This window comes from Lepisosteus platostomus, chromosome 5, assembly GCF_059453375.1.
Source record: "Lepisosteus platostomus isolate fLepPlt1 chromosome 5, fLepPlt1.hap1, whole genome shotgun sequence".
In the NCBI taxonomy this organism is placed as follows: Eukaryota; Metazoa; Chordata; class Actinopteri; order Semionotiformes; family Lepisosteidae; genus Lepisosteus; species Lepisosteus platostomus.
In genome coordinates, this window is record NC_142615.1 from 35,883,402 (window position 1) to 35,907,535 (window position 24,134).

At 42.4% G+C, this 24,134-nt stretch overlaps 1 long non-coding RNA gene and 2 other non-coding genes across 3 annotated transcripts in view; 2 read left to right on the top strand and 1 right to left on the bottom strand.

Annotated features, from left to right (window-relative positions):
- The window catches only part of LOC148665917 (uncharacterized), a 164,173-nt gene that overhangs the window by 105,609 nt on the left and 34,430 nt on the right, over positions 1 to 24,134 (top strand). The window lies entirely within an intron of this gene.
- On the top strand, positions 6,172 to 6,284 carry trnal-caa (transfer RNA leucine (anticodon CAA)). Its single transcript has 2 exons — positions 6,172 to 6,209; positions 6,239 to 6,284. It is a non-coding gene; the product is annotated as a tRNA-Leu (tRNA).
- On the bottom strand, positions 21,616 to 21,697 carry trnal-aag (transfer RNA leucine (anticodon AAG)). The gene has a single exon. It is a non-coding gene; the product is annotated as a tRNA-Leu (tRNA).

A 24,134-nucleotide genomic window follows, 5' to 3' on the forward strand; every position in this document is an offset into this window, starting at 1 on the left:
TACCCTCCAGTGGCGAGATACGGTGGCAGCTGGTGGTGCCACAGTCGCTCCGCGCGGCTGTGCTCAGAGTGGTGCACGGCCAGCCGGGCATGGGGGATTTCGGCTGTAAAAAAACCCTGCAGCGTCTCCGAGGCCATTTTTATTGGGGTCTTTGCCACCGGGACGTGGAGCGGTATTGCCAAACGTGTGCGGTGTGCGTGGCGCAGAAAGGTCCCCTCGAGTGCTCTCGGGCCCCCCTCCAACAACACCAGGTGGGGGCTCCTATGGAGCGGGTGGGGGTGGATGTTTTGGGCCTGTTTCCGCACACCGAGGCCAGAAACCACTATATCCTGGTAGCAATGGACTATTTCACGAAGTGGCCGGAGGCCTATGCCCTCCTGGACCAGAGTGCCCCCACGGTGGCCGATGCACTACTGGAGGGGATGTTTGCCAGGCTGGGGGTGCCGGAGGAGTTACACAGTGACCAGGGGCGTAACTTCAAGTCCCAGGTCTTCGCCAGAGTGTGCCAGCGCCTGGGGATCTCTAAGACTCAGACCATCCCGCTGCATCCCCAGAGCGACGGGTCTGTGGAGCGGTTTAATCGGACGCTCCCCACCCAGCTGGCCTCCCTGGTGTCCTGTCACCAACGGGACTGGGACCGCCACCTCCCCCTCGAGCTCTGGGCTTATCGGACCACAGTCCAGGAATCTACCGGGTGTACCCTGGCCTCACTCATGCTGGGCCGGGAAATGCAAACCCTGGTGGACCTGGTCTTCGGCCCGCCGCCCGGAGACGAGTCGGCACCACCAGCTGGACCGGACTACGAGTAGGACCTGCAGCAGTGGATGCGGCGGGTGCACAGCTTTACCCGGACCCATCTGACTCAGGCGGGAGTCCGGCAGAAGCGGCACTACGACCTGCGCTGCAGGGGGCCTGCCTTCCTGCCCTGGGACTTGGTTTGGGTGTACAGCCCGCACCGCCGCAAAGGCCTCAGACCTAAGCTGGCGCCTTTGTGGGAGGGGGCCGCTGAGGTCCTCGGGGTGGTAGGCAAGGACTGCTACCAGGGGAGAGTGGTGGTTCTGCACCGAGACCGCCTGGCCCCCTACTGGGACCGGGAGGAGGAGCCCCCCGGGGAGGCTCCGGAGGAGCAGCCAGGGCCGGAGCCGACCGACAATGGGGTGACCGCGGGCCGCCGGCAACCACCGCTTCGTAACAGCTGCTCACGCAGAGTTCCACAGCCTTTAGCCTAGTATGAGTATAGCCTGAGGGGGGTGTTCGATGTCAGCGGGACGCCAGACGCTTCAGGTGGGGACAGTGTAACCCCCCTGGCCCGGTGGTGAGGAGGAAGTGCACCTAGGCACTCATGGTACCGTGGAGCAGGTTGGGAGTTGTAGCCGGGGAGAGTGAGGGTCAGCTCGATGACCAGCAGCTGACTCTGCATATGTGAATAGTGTTATAGTAGTTTTAGTGTCCTGTGTAGCCTTATAAGTGTATAGCCTGTTGTTAAGTAATTACCACCCTAAATATGTGAACGTGTTCCATCAGTCTCCTCATGTGTGTGTATGTCCTGTGTTTGGTTTTGTGTGGTTTCGATAAAAGAATAAAGCTGTCGCTTGGTTAACTATCACGTCGCCACTTGTCCTTTTCCTGAGGGAACCTGAAAACAGTACAGTATTATAGCATGAACCCCTGACGATTTTCTTGATACGTTTTATGTGCTCGTTTGTATTGTATGTATTTTTGTTGTTCAAATTAAAAGTAAAAGACACAACTTTCCGGATGCGGCTGCTGTAAAAATAAAATGACATCAAGGGTGCTGTACGCAGAGGTCTGAAACCTGCTCCACAGAAGATCTTTATCCAGAGGTGTTAAAGAAGTCGAGATCTCGCCATGAGAGGGGAAGCATCTCAGATAAAGCAGGTGCAGTCGGTTCCATGGTCATAACGCCACTAAGTCGGGCGACAAGAGCAAAACCCACCCGGCTTCCTCCGGGCAAGTAATGAGCAATAATATTTCAAAATTACAGTTCGGATTTATTAGAAAACTTCACAAGCATTATTAGGTTAGGACTGTAAAATTGTTTTTTAATATCTTGGTATATTTACCTTCATTTTAATATAGATATAACCATAAATGATGTTAAGCATATTGAACTTTTGTCGTACTTTTTAAAACATTTTAGCTGAGGACACACGGCGACTATTATACCTTGTGATACATGCAAGACATCTGTAAACGATTGTAATTACAATAAAATTGGCAATTAACAGAAAACCACAATTTGTATAATATTATTCCTCGATATCAATGATCAATTGAAGGATTTGAAGAAACTATCAAAGAAACAGCAGCAATAGCAGATGATTTTGGTTTTGAACCCATCTTTACACCTCAATAATCCATTTGTCCTCGAAAAAAGAAAAGACAGGCATATTTTGAGTCTTATAATTATCCTCTTCTCGATCCAAAAGAAACGTTGATTGCTTCTGTACTTTTTTGGATTTTCTTACGAAGATCTCACGAAGTATTGCCAGGATCTATATTTAGCGTTCGGTAGTGATAACACTGCTGATATTGATTGAGTAGAAATCTATGATGTATTGACAGCTTTATCTGAAGCGAGAAGTCCTAGAACGCCATCTATGAAGTTTTAGGATTCATACCAAGAAATGCCTTTTGTTTCCCACCCCAACTACTGCTTTTGCATTACACATTATGTGAACATTACCAGTTTTGGTAGCTTCTGGGCACGATTTTCCTAAACTGAAACTTATTACAAAATTCTTTAAGATGAACCATGTCCAAAAATTGTAAATCAGGACTAATTTTAATATAAAATGAAATTACTACAGAAGAAAAGGCTTAACTGAAATATGAATAAGACTATGCAAGCCTGAAAAATAGAACAATTCAATATTTATAACTTATTTTTTTATTTTTTGAGAAATGGGCTCACACACCGGAAGACACTAACGTTTCTCTTCGTTAGAGTATGTGAATAACAGTTTAACCCCAAATGTTTGTAATTGTGATTCTGTTCAAATTTTAAAAAGCATCTATCAATAGTAAGAAATTATTAAGAAAGTAAGAAATTGTGTTATTTCATAAACTGTAAGACATGAAGACATTTACAGGTTATATCCTTTGCTTTGTCTTTTAACGCAAGCGGTCAGGATCCAAGCCCATGTTCGGACGGTTGTGTTTCTCTTGTACTCATCAAATGTCATTGTTTTGTCCGTCAGTTCTTTCTCGAGTTGTACCATGGATATTTTATACCATCAATACTTTTCATGCTCTTTTGCATTTTTCTTCGCATACGGAAAAGAACTCAAGGCGTTCTTGTCACTGTGCTTCACAGTACAGGACACGCAGTGAGGAATTCGCTAACATAAGAGATACTCACATAAAGTGCTTTTACTGACCATATTACAAATCACAGGAAGTAAGGTCTTAAAACATTGGGCAGTAGTGGGATTTAAACCCACACCCCTGAGAGAGTGGAGCCTAAAATCCAGCATATTAGACCATTCAGCCACACTACCTCTGGCCTCCTCTCCTTTCCTCACGTTGCTGAGTATAGGTGCCTTCATGAAATTGAGCCAGGTTTGAATCCCAGCCAATGCATCTCCAAATCTTTTCAATTGAATCTGTGATCCTGTAGCACATCCTCTGAAACCAGCAATCGAAATTGGAAACATCTTCTTCAACACTGAAAAGCTCAATTAGGACGAAGCAGTTGTACACAGGACAGCAGTACCATATGTGTTCTTGATTGATTCAGACTCCTTCTCAGTGGTTCTTGCTCACCAAAAATCTTAAAAGCTAAATGAGGCCCCATCTCACTCTCCCTTTCTGTGGTGCAGCCACTGAGAAAGTATTCATGCAGGCTGATTTAAGATGTTTTCTTTTGATAAGGGACAGCTCTTAAACGGAGATGCACTTAGCTAAGCCTAACTATCATGATCAATGGTCATCCATTGGCGCCTATCTGTCTAGGGAGTGCCGAATGGACATCTGGACTGTATTCCTAAGTGTCAGGAGTAAGTGACTCATATCTCACCTTGATCAACCAATCAGGGATTGGCAGGGCGTGGTAACACCACGTGGGTCTCCAATGCCCGCCAAACTCTCAACCAATCAGCACACATCTGTGTCTTGGTCAAAAAGGGAGCACAAGCTCAGATCGGGGCTCTCCTTGGCCATTTCCGCGCATCCTCAGAGACAATCACGTGACAACTGCTGTTGTCTGCACTGGGACTTGGACTTTGTTCTAAGCGCGAGGCCGAGGATCCCGTACGTACTCAGAATTCTACCAACGTGAATGCTCTGCTTGATCAACGGCAGCCTACAGTTGGACCCTCGTCAACAACCTGAATAGCTTATTCAGAAGCAGCGCTGGTCCGGGAACGAACCAGCTTCTTCCCGGGCAAAAGAGTGACTTGTGAGGACTTGCGGTCACACTCTGTGCATAGATACTTTCTACTAGCCAGCCGGACTGCTGGTAGATCCCCTCGGAGCAACAACTGCCCTGCGCGCCCATCCAACTCCGAGCTGCACCTCAACTGGTTGGCCGGTAGCCAGAGGACGCCGGGACAACGCCCATTGGACAACCGCTGGAACCGAGGCTGCAACAGAGCCTGTCAGCTGGTTTGATGTTCGTGCCGGGAAATTTCAAATCCATACACAGTGGATAAGTAAACCCCATGTTCTACATTGCGTCTCGAGAATTCAATTGTACCTCAACACAAGTTGTTATCAATTTAATTCATGAGTATTGCATTTACTTCCGAGTTTAGAGTAACAGTGGGGAATAACACTGATTAGCGATTTGGTAACCGAACGATATATATTGACATATATTCTCTGTTGTCTATCTCTTTGTGTTTGCATCTCTTCGAGATTATATACCTTGTATATTGATAACCCTCACAGTAAGGTCTGCCGCTTGTATCCAGGCAGACTGGTATATGTTTGGTGCACAATTTATATTAATCACTGTATTTCGTGTATTGAACCCGTGTGTGTGCGTTGTTAGTTGTTCTGACGATTGATTTTCTAAAAGCCACAACGAACCACCTCGTGATTACTGCTACAATGAATAATTGTCTCAGTAAACCCATCAAACCTCTACACAGCTAAGGAAGAGTAGCTCGGAAAATACCCAACTCAATAAGCGAGAGCGTTTGTTGCTCTTGCTCTTAATGCAAGGAGCTGTTTTTTATTTCGCATTAATCATTATTAACCAGAAACAGCTGCACAACTGGTCGCATTTGTGATTATGTCACTTCTCTGCTTCAGCAAGGTCAATAAAAGACTCTGAAAGTAGTAGAGAAAAACTGAATTAAAATCATATTAGCAAGTCTGAGTGATATCTGCATACAGGCAATCCAATAAGAACGTTGAAATCTTTGAATATCATCTCTCTATATATTGCGCTGCTTTTTACTGGGAGTAAAACTATTGGATTGAAGGGTTAAAATGTATTGTTGTTATTTGGAGAAATCAATGAACTCGTGATTTTATATGTTTTAAAAGACGGTCATGCGCACAGAAAAAAGACAGTGCTGATTATTTTTCTGGAGACGGAGCACTGATGACCTATCCGAGCCAATTGATAAAGCCCACCCAGTGGATACTCTAACAGAACGTGGAAGAACGTTCACCATTGTAACCAAGGCAACCACAGGAACAACATCAAGAAGCACAATCAATTCCCCATTTAAATCTTTCGTGTAAGTTATGCCATGTGAAAGCATGAAGTTAATCCCCTGATCTCTTTTGAACATGGACAAGGTATTTTTGATGGAGCGCTATGAGCAAAGATTTAATAAGCTACTCCTGCCGATGATTCAGCTTAAAGATACGTAACGCTACGTAAAGCTGAAAGCACCAAAGAGCATTTCCATTGAGAAAAAAAATCTTTCTTGATGTTAAACATAGAGAGCCTGCCTTTTAGAAGTTCTCCCTCTAAACACCTTGTGCAGCCTCCCGACAGACTAACAAAAAGCGCCTTTTCACCAACTCAATTTATAATACGCCCCTCAAAACTCACAACCGAATAACAATCCATCCGTATATTTGATTTCCAAGATCCGTTCAAGGCAACTTGGCTCTTCGCAAGCAAATAATTTCAGGGAAGAAACTCAGTTTAGTCAACTACTGGTGCATTCAGCACACCACTTGCTCTTGCTTGTCAGGGTGGCCGAGTGGTCTAAGGCACCAGACTCAAGGACGTGTGTCTTCCCAGCTGGCTTGGGTGTTCTGGTCTCCCAATGGAGGCGTGGGTTCAAATCCCACTCCTGACAGCTTCTGTTTTTACCTCTCTTGAATTGTTCCAGTGCTAGCTGACAGTGAATGACTGAAATATAAAAGCAGCAGAAGAAAGCAAGCAACTCAGTGCATTTTGTGAGTATTCTGCACTGTTAAAATGCACAGGTTTTCATACTTTTTGGAATTCGTAGCTCAAGAAGTGACTCCTGTTTCATTTTCTATTCACCAACTCGATTTGCATTCCGCCCCTCACACCTCACAACAGAATAACAAACGGCTTCATGTGCCACAGCATTCCCCTGTAGATTCGGTTTGCACTATGAATTACACGACCCCGAATGAAATATTTTAGTGTTGGCTCAAATGTGAGGAATTTCATGAACCCTCAAAAAGGAACGCTTGCAGAAAATGCCAGCAATTCAAAGCGTGTAGGCAGCATGAACAGACCAATTCTGCAATTTCTTTTATCGCGGGCGGTGCTTTCCGAGTCGATGGCTCTGCATTAGAAATGAGAAGTGCTGAACTCTAAACACGTTCTTGCCATTACTGCTACTCCTTCGTCCTCGAAAAAAGAAAAGACAGGCATGTTTTGAGTCTCAAAATGATCTTCTGGATCCACAAGAAACATGTAAATTTGATTGATTCCGCAGTATTTTGGATGTACTGTACTTATAACTTCCATCGAAGAGAGATTTCATCAGTTGCATGAAATTGAAACTTTCGACTTTTTGTCTGGTATTGAAAATATGTTTAAAAAAACCATAAACAATTTTCTAACAAACAACTCGTGAATTATTGCCAGGATCTATATTTAGCGTTCGGTAGTGATAACACTGCTGATATTGATTGAGCTGAAATCTATGATGTATTGACAGCCTTATCTGAAGCGAGAAGTCCTAGAAAACCATCTATGAAGTTTTAGGATTCATACCAAGAAATGCCTTTTGTTTCCCACCCCAACTGCTGCTTTTGCATTACACATTATGTGAACATTACCAGTTTTGGTAGCTTCTGGGCACGATTTTCCTAAACTGAAACTTATTACAAAATTCTTTAAGATGAACCATGTCCAAAAATTGTAAATCAGGACTAATTTTAATATCAAATGAAATTACTACAGAAGAAAAGGTTTAACTGAAATATGAATAAGACTATGCAAGCCTAAAAAGTAGAACAATTCAATTTATATAACTTATTTTTTTATTTTTTGAGAGATGGGCTCACACACCGGAAGACACTAACGTTTCTCTTTGTTAGAGTATGTGAATAACAGTTTAACCCAAAATGTTTGCAATTGTGATTCTGTTAAAATTCAATAAATCGTCTATCAATAGTAAGAAATTATTAAGAAAGTAAGAAATTGTTTTATTTCATAAACTATAAGACAATGAAGAGAGTTTACTTCACTTTTGTTCTTTTGACTTAAGCGTTCAGGATCCAAACCCATCTGCGGACGGTTGTGTTTCTTGAATCTCTTGAAATCATCAAAAGTCGTTGTTTTGTACTTCAGTTTTTTCTCGAGTTGTACCATGGATATTTTATGTGATCAATACTTTACATGCTTTTTTGCATTTTCCTTCACATACAGAAAAAGTTCAAGGTGTTCATGTCACTGTGCTGCACATTTACGCTGGACCACCTGTAACAGTCCAAAGTCCACCTGTCCACCTGTAACAGGACACACAGTGAGGAATTCATGCAGCTTTCAGCTCAATGCCATGTCCAGAGGGAGGACTCGCTCGCTGAATGATCTCTCAGGAAATCCTGGGTGAGATTCAAAAGGTAAACCTGGCTCTCTATGAACATGAGCAAAGAGTTCTCACTCAACAGAAGATTGTGATGTGAGTACAGTAATATAAAACACCTGAAGATGCCAGGGATTGAACCCCGGACCTGTGGAGCAGTAAGTGACTTGTAACACTGACATAAGAGATACTTACATAAAGTGCTTTTACTGACCATATTACAAATCACAGGAAGTAAGGTCTTAAAACATTGGGCAGTAGTGGGATTTAAACCCACGCCCCTGAGAGAGTGGAGCCTAAAATCCAGCATATTAGACAATTCAGCCACACTACCTCTGGCCCCTTCTCCTTTCCTCTCGTTGCTGAGTATAGGTGCCTTCATGCAATTGAGCCAGGTTTGAATCCCAGCCAATGCATCTCCAAATCTTTTCAAATGAATCTGTGATCTTGTAGCACATCCTCTGAAACCAGCAATCAAAATTGGAAAAGTCTTCTTCAACACTGAAAAGCTCAATTAGGATGAAGCAGTTGTACGCAGGACAGCAGTACCGTATGTGTTCTTGATTGATTCAGACTCGTTCTCAGTGGTTCTTGCTCACCAAATATCTTAAAAGCTGAGGAAGAACGCTACGAAAAATACTAATCAAAATACAAAATAATAATCATTATTAACCAGAAACAGCAGAAAAACTGATCACAATTGTGATTATGTCGCTTCTCTGCTTCAGCAAGGTCAATAAAGGACTCTCTGAAAGTAGTAAAGCACTAAAGCACTGCAAAACTGAATTCAAAATCATATTAGGAATTCTGAGTGGTGCCTGCTTACATGCAATCCAATACAGATGTTGTCTTTAAATAAGAATTCCCTATGTTTCCCTGCCTTTTCCCTGGAGTGAAACTATTGGATTGAAGGAATTCTTATGACAGGTTTACAAGGTGCTGTTGATATTTGGATAAATCTATGAACTCGTGATTTTTATATACTTTAAATAACGGCCATACGCACAGAATAAAATTACTGATGATTTTTCCTGAGACGAAGCACAGCTTATCTTTCCAAGACAGCTGATAAAGGCAAGCCAGTGGATACTCTAGCAGAACATGGAAAAACATTCACCTTTGTAACCAATCAGGTATGCTTTGTGATTGCTTGAAGTGAAACCCACAATCTCTTTTGAACTTAGACAAGTTATTTCTGATGGAGCGCTATGCGGAAAGTCTTAATCAGCTCTACCCCTGAAGATGACTCGACTTGAAAATGCAGAACATTAACGTTTCACAGATAAAAGGAGCACAACCGACATTAAAATTGAGGGCGCACTGTGATTTGCACTGACTCAAAAGTGATCTTGGTAGACAAACTTCCCTGCTGAAGGTGGAACAAGAATTTGTGTTGAGAAGAAGAAACACTTTATTCTCCCTGCTTTGATGTTAAGCTGATAAAGTAGCTTTTAACACATTGCTCCACTTGGTAGTTGTAACACAAAAACTCTTAGCAGCAGTGGGATATAAACACACACCTCCAACGAGACTGGAGCCTTAATCCAGCACCTTAGACCACTAACCACTGTGTCCTGTCTCTTTGTCTCATTACTTGCCCGGAGGAAGCCGGGTGGCTTTTGCTCTTGTCCGACAGTGGCGTTATGACCGTGGAACCGACTGCACCTGCTTTTTCTGAGATGCTTCCCCTCTCATGGTGAGATCTCGAATTCTTAAACACCTCTGGATAAAGTTCTTCTGTGGAGCAGGCTACAGACCTCTGCGTACAGCACCCTTGATGTCGTTTTATTTCTATAGCAGCACCCATCCGGAATTTTTTTTTGTTTTACTTTTTATTTGAACAACAAAATAGATTCAATATAAACAAGAGCACATATAACGTATTAATAGACTCGTGAGGGGCACATAAATTATACAATTAGACTTTATGGAAAAAAAGATTAAACAAAGTAAATAAAAACAAGGTCCACACAGCTTTCATGTTCCTACATTTCGAAAGAGTCTGTAAATATCCATTTACGTCTATTTAGAACTATTCAAACGTAGAACTCTTTGCTGATTTAGGTGGTACATTTCCTCAATTACAGGACAGCACACACAGTTCTTAATGCAGAAATGGAAGCCTGTCTAAATTTTCCTTTCTGTTAAAGACATTTTGGGAAGCACTTTTTTGGGACACTGATTTTTCTCCTTTGGGGAGCTAATGAAGACTATAGGGTCTGGCACAGTGGTAGTGTAGCTGATTCTAGCTCAGAAAGTTGTGAGTTCAAATTAGGTTGGGGTCAGCTAAGAGTTCTTTACCAACTGCTGGTGCTGAACCCAGACTTCTCACCATGTAGTTGAGTTCTTCTCAGCATCTCCAAAACATCATTTCCAACTTTAGAGACAGCTACAGATGCAGCCATTCAAAATGGGTGAGGTATTTTGCGGCATACCGTGACACGCCCACCGGGGTATCACGCAGTTCACGTGTGTCACGTGACTAACTATCCGGTGTCGCCTTGTAAAACCGCCAGGGGGGGCTTAACCTCTCATGTACAGCATTTGAGGCTTTAATTTTGAACTGTGTATTACAGCATGTTAATCATCAGTCATTAAAATGTTGGTATATTTTATGAAAGCAAGATTGCTCAGTTGGACAAAAGTACACAACCTACCTTTATCAGAAATATTTATGCATCAAAGCCTTTACTGAAGATATTACTAATAGTATTAATAATGGATGACTTTGGACAAGCTGTATACTCAAAGTATAATTTCTTTAGCACATTTGCCATACTTTGTCAGGCATTTTGTTTTACTTCAACGGGCATAAAAACTTCCTTGCTTTTAACAGGGCGTTTCATAATTTCTAACTACGAAAATGATTTAAAATGCGACACCTATCATTCAACTAGAGCTTAAAATATCACAAGGATCCTCAAGAGCACAGCAAAGAGTGTATTAAAAGACACTTGTATTTATCAACGCTTTCCTTTCCGTATACCAGATTTTATGGAACCACTTCAGAGGGGTGTTCCAGGAATCGGCACTTTAAAGAAAAAAATACACACCAGTATTCCATTTCTCCCTAAACATTGTAAGCTTCGAAGTCTTTAACTAACGTGATACCGGAGTCAACAAGCATACTTTTAGAATTTGATTAAAAGGGAATATAATATGGAATCGCGTATCTCATGAATTTAATAACGGTATGATTATATCCGTGTACTGCGGCAGGGCTGTTTCGCCTGCCTGTTCATGCAAGCTGTCTTGTAGCCTACTGGTCTAGGTGCGTGACTACCAACTGGCAGGTTGTGTGTTCCAATCCAGCTGGTGCTGGACTTTTCATTTTTATTTATTTATTTATTTTTTAATCGCGTAACATAAACATATTACCGTATGCAAACTGTACTGTATACAGTATGTATATGTATATTTAATGTCTTAACTGTGCCCGTTTAAGTATTGAATATTCATATCTAATTTTACCACTGAAGGGAAATCTTAGTAGCTGAGCATAAAAAATAGGAGCATACTGTAACGCGTGTGAAGGCCATAAATGATATTAATTTTGGAACATAAACATACAGTATATGGCTGGTCTCGGTACTTTAAAGAAAAAAATACACACCAGTATTCCATTTCTCCCTAAACATTGTAAGCTTCGAAGTCTTTAACTAACGTGATACCGGAGTCAACAAGCATACTTTTAGAATTACTTTTGAGCAACTAATAAGAAGCGAGAAACGGTATGCGTTTTAGTTTCGTTTTGTGCTGGGACCCGTGGATTGATTAGAGATATCAAGTACATACAAGTCATTTTTTAAATGTTGTAGTTCGTCTTGAAAAAATGTTACGAGTACATCATCTATCAACAATTACACAGGTTCTGTTTCCATATTGCGGATTTTGGTTACGTAATATTATTTTCTAGATTTCACGTTGTGAATATGATGGGATGTCTGATGGGATGTTTCTAAAAATCCATCCTCTGTAAAACGTCTTCTCTAGTTGTCCTGCATATGTATTCGCTAATGAAGCTGTGTGTTCTGAGCCTGGATCTCTACATTTCTGTATGAACCAGCTTAGAGGGCTAAAGACAGCTTGTGTTTAAATTGAGTGTAAGGCAATTTATGCTTCTAAAGTCATGGTCAGCATTTATTTTTGTACTGTGCTGTAAACTTGTTCTGTGCCAAGTCACATTATTTTATAGCGTTTTTATAGCGTTATCAAATCTGGTGGCGCTGTGTGTACTGTAGTTACCTGTAGTTTCCTGACTCCCATGTCACATGGTCTGTGATTGAAACCTGTAAAACCGGTTTAATTCGTCACAGCCAGCACTATTCAGGTGTGAGGGTCTTCTGCTCAGAATGAAACGCTAAAATGTTTGTGTATATTCTAATGGTAGTGGGGGCAGGGTGTGTGGGAACAGGTTTGGTTGAAATTGCATTGGAGATCTATGTTCTTCACACCTGAAACATTTTCTCTGAAAGCATTTTCTTCGCAGTTTAACCGATCTTGTTACAGCATGTTACAGTTTACTATTATTAACCATATTAATTTTAAGTGCTGAATGTAAAATCTTGTAAAAATATATTTTCATTGTTCAAATATACATTAAGTCTGACTATCATATAATAAGTTAAATACAAAACTAAAGAAAAAATAGGGTTAAATATAATTCAAAATATTTTGCTAACAATGTTAACTGTTTATGAATAATAAAATGTATTAACTAAGGAGTAGGATGGCAAAGCTGTTAGTATGTTTTTTGTTTTGTTTCTTTTTCATAAATACAACAGTAGTACCTGATGTCTCAGTGGCTTTCAAAATTAAATTATGCATGCAAACCTGTGAACTAGAAAGATAACTAAGATATCCATCCATTATATTCCATAATATCCATGAAATATATGGCGCTGAAATATGTGTGACGCAGTGGTGGCCTGACACGGAGAGGTGCCCTGGCAGCTGTATGATGCAGTGGCGGCCTGGCACGGTGAGGTGCGCTTGCAGCTATGACACGCAGTGGTGGCCTGGCACGGTGAGGTGCGCTTGCAGCTATGTGACGCAGTGGTGGCCTGGCATGGTGAGGTGCGCTGGCAGCTGTGTGATGCAGTGGTGGTCGGGTATGTAGAGGTGCACTGGCAGCTGTGTGTTGTGACGCAGTGGTGGCCTGGTACGGTGAGGTGCGCTGGCAGCTGTGTGGTGTGACGCTGTGGTGGCCTGGCACGGTGAGGTGCGCTGGCAGCTGTGTGATGCAGTGGTGGCCGGGCACGGTGAGTTGCGCTGGCAGCTGTGTGGTTTGATGCAGCTGGTGGCATGGCACGGTGAGGTGCGCTGGCATCTGTGTGATGCAGTGGTGGCCTGGCACGGTGAGGTGCACTGGCAGCTGTGTGATGCAGTGGTGGTCGGGTATGTAGAGGTGCACTGGCAGCTGTGTGGTGTGAGGCTGTGGTGGCCTGGCACGGTGAGGTGCGCTGGTAGCAGTGTGGTGTGACGCAGTGGTGGAAATGTTCACCATGTTTCACCATGCTGAAAATGTTTGTACCAGACTTTTTTGAGGCCTGTTTAATTGTGTCTGAAGTCTGATGTTGTAAATTTTGTTGTTAAAAAGATCCATGAAAATGTCACTACTAAAGTTAGCTGGTACTGTTGGTATTGTAAGTGGCAAGTAGAGCTCATATTTTAGATTTTGTGTAGTTGCTAGCGTTGAACTGTGTGTTGGATGCACATGAATATATTCATTATATGCCAGCGCACCTCACCATGCCAGGCCACCAGTGCGTCACAACACACAGCTGCCAGTGCACCTCTACATACTCGACCACCACTGCATCACACAGCTGCCAGCGCACCTCACCGTGCCAGGCCACCACTGCGTCACACCACACAGCTGCCAGCGCACTTCACCGTGCCAGGCCACCACTGCGTCACACCACACAGCTGCCAGCGCACCTCACCGTGCCAGGCCACCACTGCATCACACAGCTGCCAGCGCACCTCACCGTGCCAGGCCACCACTGCGTCACAACACACAGCTGCCAGTGCACCTCTACATACCCGACCACCACTGCATCACACAGCTGCCAGCGCACCTCACCGTGCCAGGCCACCACTGCGTCACATAGCTGCAAGCGCACCTCACCGTGCCAGGCCACCACTGCATCATACAGCTGCCAGGGCACCTCACCGTGTCAGGCCACCACTGCGTAACACCACATAGCTGCCAGCGCACCTCACCATGCCAGGCCATCACTGAGTCAGAGATTAAATAAAACCTCACTCGCACCAAACAAATTTATATTTCTAAATATCACAACATGATCGAATTTAAGTCATTTTAATAACAATGAATAGTCACCTAGGCGTTACAATATAAACATTTATATTGATTTAAATAACGTTTTGATTTAAATCGCAAATGCGGGTTTAAATATATGTGTTTTTTGATTCACAATCAGACAAATGCAACATAAATTGATATCTTTGTCTTCTAAGTATCTTAATAAACTTTCAGCATAGCTTTCTCCCCGTTTAGATTTATTTTGGGATCAAACGTGGAAAGATTAGATTGTAATCGTTTTTATTTTTTAAATACATTTTAGAAAAGTGTAATCTATACTAAAAAGCTGTACACCACCTGCTATAAAGATACATATTGTAATACTTTCGGGTTCGGATAGGACAGACACAAGAACTCAGACTTGCAGAGTTAAAGCAAGTTAAAGCCTTGATTTTATATATCACCTTTAAAAGTGGCATCTCAAAGCAAAGTAAATACCCAACACTGATTGTACCCATCTGTCATGCTAATAAAGCAGCTTGAATTGAATTGAGAGGGGGGGGGGGTATATTTGCTTTGTGTATAAAGTACATTGTGAATGTTTTCACAGCCTTCACTTTGTCGTTTTTATGCCATTTTTTGACCACGCACGAATATTCCTAAGTCCGTATCTTCGCAAGGGAATCAGTGTGAATTTTAATACTAATTAAATGACCGCGGGCACTTTCCACCCCCTCTACATTCTCAGAGTAGAACAGACTAACCTTCTAATGAAAGACAGTCCACCCCCCACGGACAGGAAAAGTGCCCACAGGCACTTAAACTTAATATAGTCAGTAACAGTAAACAGTAACATGGTCAGAAGGAGCACGTACAAACGTTTCCGAAATAACCACATGTAAGACTCTGATGCTTAAAATGTTTAGGGAGAAAGTGGAATACTGGTGTGTATTTTTTCTTTAAACTACCAATACCAGCCATATACAGTCTGTAATGTAGGGATTTCTATATGTCTTTATTTAGTGGTTACATTAGTGACAAAGGCTAAGCTTTTAGCTTCAGTAACGTGTACATATCTCCCCTTTTTATAAAACGACTTGGTTGAAAACTGTTCCAGAGCCACTGTTGTTTCATCAGTGAAAAGTACATCATGAAATGCCTCTCCCTGTTCAATCCACTGGAAAAAAGAAAAGGAGCATAAAGCTTCTGATGGTCATAAACGATATTCATTTAGGAGCAGCATCAGAGGTATGTTTTTAACTGCACTGCATTGGAGAGAATACCATAGTGTGTTTTTTTTTTACTCCCTGGCGGAAACTGGCTTTCAGAAGAATCAGTATGGCTCAGAGATTAAATAAAACTTCACAGACATTAACGAAGAGCATAACGCGTGTACTGTATACACTGCAAGTACAACCCCCCTCTCTGCAGGAGTGCTGGCTGTGACGAATTGAACCGGTTTCATGGGTATTTTCAAAGTAGGAGGCGAGATTTCCAGCGAAAGACACCTCCCCCCCCCTCAGAAACCCAGTAAGTACAGTACTTACTAGTTAAAGGCTAGGCTCCCGACTACGGCGAAAGGAACCCTTCTTTCATTAGAAGACAATGAACATATTTTAGCCCTGAATTAATTAATAGCAAACAAGGTTTACATAAAATACATTTTTCCAAGAAAGTTTAGCCTTTGTCACTAATGAAACCACTAAATAAAGACATAAATATAAAAATCTTAAGATTTTTAAAATACATGACTTTGCTAAAATTTATTTGAAAATAAAAACAATTACAACCGCCAGGGGAGAGAGAGAACAGGGGAGGGATGTTGGTTTTGCATAAGGGGCGGGGCTATGGAAATTAGGTCTGTTTGGGAATGTGTAGTTACATGTTCTGGCTGTTTGTGAATTATCGTTGTTGATTATGGAGTGTTGAGGTATTGATTTTGTGTAATGCTTTATGTTGAAAATTGAGGTGGATTTTTTTTATGATAAACAGGATAAACTGGGATGGGAGGAAGGTTTGGTTTTGCATAAGGGGCGGGATTATGATAATTGGAGGACTTTGCGAGAGTAAAATGGTTTGATTATTTGATTTTGTATTGTGGTTGTTATCTATGTTTTTGGTTGGTATTATGTTTATATGGTTGTTTTTGTTGGTTGGTTGTTATTATGGTTATTAATAATACGATCTATAGTTGAAATCTGAGCCTAAATAAAAAGAAAAAGCAAGTGATTAGGTTTATGAGCAATCTAATTACTTATTCGTTTAAAACGCTATATAAAATAAAGTTTATTATTAATTTGCTGGACAGAGCGGTGAACATTATTATGCATAAGACAAAGATAACGATCCTGATCAGTTTAGAAATCTGTGTACGCTGTAAGGTTTTTACTTCTTAAACTTTTAAAATACACGTTGAATAGAAAGAAATCCTCTTCCTGGTACAGTATGTATAGCAAACCAGCACGTCTTTTTTCTCCAATCAGGGGGGTGTCAGATGGTGTCAGCCAATCACCATTCTGAAGCCCTACCATAATCTCTGGTATGGGGAGACCCCAGAATTCTGTCCCATAGTTTAGACAGATGATAGATACTTTTATTGATCCCGTGAGTGAAATAAAGTAAATCATTTTCATTTTAGGAAATTATTAAACGCTCGGTTAAAAGCAAAGGAGATTGTCTGTTATAGTGGACATAAAAACAAGAGTTCGCTGGCATTATATCCTGGAAGACACAGACCGGCGCCAGACCGGTAAATGCTTGATGAACTAGGGATTGGACAGTTTCCAAGTACTTGTACAATCGATGGAAATGTTCAAATAAATGTGCAAAAGAAATCAACAAAATAATCATTTATTTCTTTATCATATTGGGTAGCTAATGTCCTCTCTTTGCTAGTTAGTGGCTGTGTTTCTGCGTTGGGTAGCAACGGGTGACTGTTCTCAGGCGGAAGATGTAAACAGCTTAATGTTCGTGTTAAATATTTTTTTTTTAAATTCAATTAAACGGGCACAGTTAAGACATTAAATATACATATACATACTGTATACAGTACAGTTTGCATACGGTAATATGTTTATGTTACGCGATTAAAAAATAAATAAATAAAAATGAAAAGTCCAGCACCAGCTGGATTCGAACACACAAACTGCCAGTTGGTGGTCACACACCTAGACCAGTAGGCTACAAGACAGCTCACATGAACAGGCAGGCGAAACAGCCCTACACAGCCCTGCCGCAGTACACGGATATAATCATAACATTATTAAATTCTTGAGATACGCGATCCCATATTATATTCCCTTTTAATCAAATTCTAAAAGTATGCTTGTTGACTCCGGTATCACGATAGTTAAAGGCTTCGAAGCTTACAATGTTTAGGGAGAAATGGAATACTGGTGTGTATTTTTTTCTTTAAAGTACCAAGACCAGCTATATACTGTATGTTTATGTTCCAAAATTAATATCGTTTATGGCCTTCACACGCATTACAGTATGCTCCTATTCTTTTTATGCTCAGCTACTAAGATTTCCCTTCAGTGGTAAAATTCAATATCTACAATGGGCACAGTAAAGACGTTTACAGTAAGTCTTTCTACGACAGACCAACGGACCACGAGTGCCCCTGTCGGTCAACAATCACGTACCGCGGTATTTTGCGTCATCGCGCGTCACGATGCACGACGCCGTAGCCAATTACCTCCGGTACGTGTCTGTACCTCGCACTTTGAATGGCTGCATCTGTACATCAGACAATGAAAGTTTGAGACCACTTTATTATTACAGGTTCTAGCAAACCTGAAAGCTAAGGCGTTTCAGGTCACTTTTTTAATTAAAAAATTAAGCTTTTTTAATTGTGTATGAAATTCACTCCCATGGGCTCTGAAAGGGGAAATATACTGTTGGGATCCTTGCAAGTGGGGTGTCTCTTCTTGTGGTGAAGCACAGTCATACCTGACTTGTCCGGAATGACCCAAGACAGACTTTATCCAGAAGCAACGGCACCACTCCAAGTAGAATGAGAGAGAAACACAACACAGGGAGTCAAGAGGCTCCCACAATTCACCTTTCCTCACATTACTGATTTCTTCACTAACATTTTGACCGTTTTACAATCACAATGACCGTTTCACATTAAATAAGTTTTTAAACCATCAATATTTAAGAAAAAAAATAGTACTTTTTTTTCCAATTATTGAAAAAAAAAACATTAAATGCCTTGATTGCATAAAGTTTCACAGACAGAAGCAGCACGCCAGCACAACCAACATTAAAATGGAGGGCACACTACGATTTGCATTGACTCAAAAGTGATCTCGGCAGACGTTATTCCCTGCATAACGCAAAAGGTGGCAAACCGCATTTGGTTTGAGTGGACGCAAGAAAGTTTTTCTTTTCTGCCTTGATGTCAAGCTGACAAAGTATCTTTAAACACTTTGCTTAGTTTCTCGAGAGACTGCCAAAAAGCAGCTCCCTCCCTTTTGAAGTCAGTTGGAAGGGGTTTCAACAGAAGCACCTAACAAGGTGAGATTCAAACCCAAGCCCCTGAAGGGGCTGGAGCCTTAATCTAGCATTTTTCACTGTTTAGCCACAGTTACCACTGTACTGTGTCTCTTTGTCACATTACTTGCTTAGAGAAAGCCAGGTGGCTTTCGCTCTTCTGGTCCGACTTAGTAGCATTACGACTGTGTAACGAACTGCACCTGCTTTTTTAGATGCTGCCATTCTCGTAGTGAGATCTCGACTTCTTTAACACCTCTGGATATAGTTCTTCTATGAAACAGGCTTCACACCTCTGCGTACAGCGCCCTTGATGTCATTTTATTTTTACAGCAGCTGCATCCGGAAAGTTGTGTCTTTTACGTTTTATTTGAACAACAAAACTACATACAATACAAACAAGAGCACATATAACGTATCAAGAAAATCGTCAGTGGCACATGCTATAATACAATTACACTTTATGAAAAACGATTACACAAGGTAAATAAAGATAAGATCCGCACAGCTTGTTCTTACATTTCGAATGGGTCCGTAAATACCCCTTTACGTCTATTTTGAACTGTTCAAACGGACTCTTCCCAGACCATTTCACTTTATACCACTTTCCTAAACGAGGATGCATCTCCTGTTTTAGAACTATTTTGGGTGGTATGGCTTATACAACACACCACAGTATTCTAATGGTGGACTGCAGATCTGTGCTATAGTTCAGTCGAATTCGAAGGATCCAGCAATCGTCCTGGATTGGACTGGGATTCTGAAATGTCTCTTGCAAAAGTATTCGGGTTTGCTTGAACCTTTGATAAAAAAAGTGATCTGATCTGAAACTACCCAGCTTACAGTCTCTGAGGTAGTTGTCACTAAAGTCGGACGTGATGTGGCACACATGTGCCATGTGCCTTTACTTTTGTAAAAAACTGGTATCGGGAAAAGTTTCTTAATATTTCTTTTGATTAGCATGCAAGAAAATGTGATCATTACCTATGGAATTTCCCGCCAGCGTGGAGTTTGAATTCACAACCTTGAGACTCAGTGTTCAAAAGTCACAGAAGAGGTCAGGCTGGTCTTCAGTTTGCCAACCATAAGCTCCGGCAGTGCTCCTCTCTAAAGCAGATTGTTCGGATCGGTTATGTGGGACGGCACTTCGATACTAAGATCGTTTGCAGCACACGCATGGTTTCCCCCTTCACACAAAAAACATAGACGAAGGAAGCTCTCTTGTCTTGGGCTGCTGACTCCCGGATTTAAAGCGCTCTGGGTGCCAGCTAAGTCTCTAACAAGCACACTATAAAGACAGGAATGACACTTTGCTCACCTCACGCATGGAATGGCGAGGCTACTTGTTCCAATATTATCTAGTCTCACCTCATATGGTGCCGATTCCTGGTTTTCATTTAAGAAAGAGCACTGCAAACACCGTAAACAGTGCAAAACGTGTGATGAAAGAAGTCTTTTCCCCCCTTTGTCTAAAGCAGAACACAGCGGAGTCATGCCGATGGTTGTGAGATCAAGATTTCAGTGGAGCACTGTCGTCTACGTCTTTAGCTACATGAGTTGGACATCCTCTTGTACACGGAAAGCAGATTGAGATCCTCTGACATGAAAAGTGCCAGATAAAAGCCATTTCTCATCCTTTCTCTTAGTGGTGGAGCTATCGCATGTAAATGAGGCAACTTGCAAGGCGAGCAGGCTTGGTGCACACCGAACGCAGATGTCTCAGAGCAGTTGAGACGTGTCCAAGTGGCTGTCAAAGGACAGCACTTTGCCGGCGCCTTGGCTTAGTTGGCTAAAGCGCCTGTCTAGTAAACAGAAGATCCTGGGTCCGATTCCCAGCGGTGCCTTTCTTCCTGTCTTACTGTACAGAATTTATCCTTACGAGCAAATCCCATGCCTTTTAATTCAGGTGAATGCAAATGTTCGTTTCCTTTCTGAAACAACTTGTTTTGAAAGAAATCTATACAGCTTGCGAAAGATGAAACACAAATCTTGCTTATCAGTGAAGAAGAGGAACTCCCAGCAGGCCAGCTAATACCAGCAAAGGTTTTTTTTCACCCTAACCCAGAGAATGGAGAAAAGTGAGGCGCCTGTGGCTCTGCAGTGTAATCAGTTCGCGAGTTCGGCGGTTAGCGGAAAGAGTGGTAAATGGAGCTCGCCCCAGCCCGTCCTTATTGTTTTAAAGAGGGTAAAAAATTATCTTTGCCGCCATTACTACCAGCTTTAAAAGACTGCCATGGGCACAGAAAAAAACACACTACAGATGACTTTTCTGGAACCGAAGCAGAGATTCCTTTACGAACCAACTGATAAAGCTCAGCCAGTGAATACTGTTAACAGAATGTGAAAGCACGATCAACTTTGTAACTGCAACCACAGGAAAAACAGCAAGAAGCAGACTCCATTCCCCATTTAAATCTGTCGTGCGAGGCATGCTTTTTGAACGCATGAAGTAAATCCCACAATCGCTTTTGAACTTGGACAAAGTACTTCCAAAGGAGCGCTATGCGCAAAGATTTAACAAGCTCAACCCCCGCCAACGATTCGGTGTGAAGAAGCAGAACATTCTAGTTTCACAGACAGAAGCAGCACGCCAGCACAAACAACATTAAAATGGAGGGCACACTACGATTTGCATTGACACAAAGGTGATCTGGGCAGACGTCGTTCCCTGCATAACGCAAAAAGTGGCAAAGCGCTTTTGGGTTGAGAGGACGCAAGAAGGTTTTTGTTTTGTGCCTTGATGTCAAGCTGAGAAAGTATCTTTAAACACTTTGCTTAGTTTCTCGAGAGACTGCCAAAAAGCAGCTCCCTCCCTTTCTTCTGAAGTCAGCTGGAAAGGGTCTCAACAGAAGCACCTGGCAGCGGTGGGATTCGATCCCACGCCCCCGCAGAAACTGGAGCCTTAATCCAGCGCCTTAGACCGCTCGGCCACGCTACCCGCTGTGCGTTGTCTCTTTGTCTCATTACTTGCCCGGAGGAAGCCGGGTGGGTTTTGCTCGTCGCCCGACTTAGTGGTGTTATGACCGTGGAACCGACTGCACCTGCTTTTTCTGAGATGCTTCCCCTCTCATGGCGAGATCTCGACTTCTTTAACACCTCTGGATAAAGATCTTCTGTGGAGCAGGTTTCAGACCTCTGCGTACAGCACCCTTGATGTCATTTTATTTTTACAGCAGCCGCATCCGGAAAGTTGTGTCTTTTACGTTTTATTTGAACAACAAAACTACATACAATACAAACAAGAGCACATATAACGTATCAAGAAAATCGTCAGGGGCACATGCTATAATACAATTACACTTTATGAAAAACGATTACACAAGGTAAATAAAGATAAGGTCCGCACAGCTTGTTCTTACATTTCGAAAGAGTCCGTAAATACCCCTTTACGTCTATTTTGAACTGTTCAAACGTAGGACTCTTCCCAGACCATTTCACTTTATACCACATTCCTGAACGAGGATGCATCTCCTGTTTTAGAACTATTTTCGGCGGTATGGCTTATACAACACACCCACAGTATTCTAATGGTGGACTGCAGATCTGTGCTATAGTTCAGTCGAATTCGAAGGATCCAGCAATCGTCCTGGATTGGACTGGTATTCTGAAATGTCTCTTGCAAAAGTATTCGGGTTTGCTTGAACCTTTGATAAAAAAAGGGATCTGATCTGAAACTACCCAGCTTACAATCTCTGAGGTAGTTGTCACTAAACTTGGATGTGATGTGGCACACATGTGCCATGTGCCTTTACTTTTGTAAAAAACTGGTATCGGGAAAAGTTTCTTAATATTTCTTTTGATTAGCATGCAAGAAAATGTGATCATTACCTATGGAATTTCCCGCCAGCGTGGAGCTTGAATTCACAATCTTGAGATTCAGTGTTCAAGAGTCACAGAAGAGGTCGGCCTGGTCTTCAGTTTGCCAACCATAAGCTCCGGCAGTGCTCCTCTGTAAAGCAGATTGTTCGGATCGATTATGTGGGACAGCACTTCGATACTAAGATCGTTTGCAGCACACGCATGGTTTCCCCCTTCACGCAAAAAACATAGACGAAGGAAGCTCTCTTGTCTTGGGCTGCTGACTCCCGGATTTAAAGCGCTCTGGGTGCCAGCTAAGTCTCTAACAAGCACACTATAAAGACAGGAATTACACTTTGCTCACATCACGCATGGAATGGCGAGGCTACTTGTTCCGATTGTAGTGTGCTCTCTGAAGGCACCAGTTCTGTTGGGTTTGGGCATTTACTGGGACAATTATTAATTGTAGCAGTAAATCACAAAATGATTCTTTTGATGGCCTTAGAATCCAACCATGCGATATAACTCAAACAACGCACACACACAGGTACTAATAAAAGAGGATACATTTATTAATACATAGAATATGCGTAAATGAACTTGGTTATAACTTCTACATTAGATACTCAAAACAAGTACATAACTCTTAGGAATTAAATTGATATCAACTGGTTGGGATAACAATTGAATTCTCGAGCAGTTATGCAGTGAAGTTGAATACTCATCCAATCTCTGGGGATTCAGATCTCCTGCGGGCACAAAGAAACAGTTGTAGGCTGTTGCTGTCCAATCCGCGCTCTCTGGCTCAGTGCCAGGCTGTGATGTGCGGCTTGCGACGGTGCGCTGCTGATGTTCACTGACCGGCTAGTTAGTGTTGGCTTTAACTAGCAAAGTTTGCGCACAGGAGAAAAGATGACTGTGGGTCCCAGCGTGTCAGGAAGAGAACCGGTTCGTTCCTGTTGAAGAGCTAGTTCTGAATAGTGATTCAGCTGTCCACAGTTCTGACCTGTTCACGAGGCCTGCTGCTATGCTAACCTCGGGTAGATCCTCTGGTTACTTTCTGGCAACCTCCGCTCTAGACTCTAAGAACAAAGGAAAGTTCTGGCACTCGGACACACTGGCCGTTCCGTGGTTGTCCGGGCTGAGTCTCAGGATGGTCAGGAGGCGCGCTGCGAGAATGTCCTGCCTTTGGGAGCTTTCTGCTCCTGGGCTGTCCTGCCCTGGAATTCTCCTTTGAATCCCTTTAGAAAAGTCCACAGAATTCTCCACTACAGGCTCTCTGTGTTGCTTGTTTTTACCTGGAGGAACTTCAGCTCGTTCATTGGCTGAAAGTTCCATGGGCATCAGAGTCCCACGTGGGTTACTCGGCCCTACCAGTCCCTGATTGGTTGATCAAGGTGAGATATGAGTCACTTACTCCTGACACTTAGGAATGCATTCCAGATGTCCATCTGGCACTCCCTAGACAGATAGGCACCAATGGATGACCATTGATCATGATAGCCAGGCTTAGCTAAGTGTATCCCCCTTTTTGGGAGCTGTCCCTTATCAAAAGAAAACATCTTTAAATCAGCCTG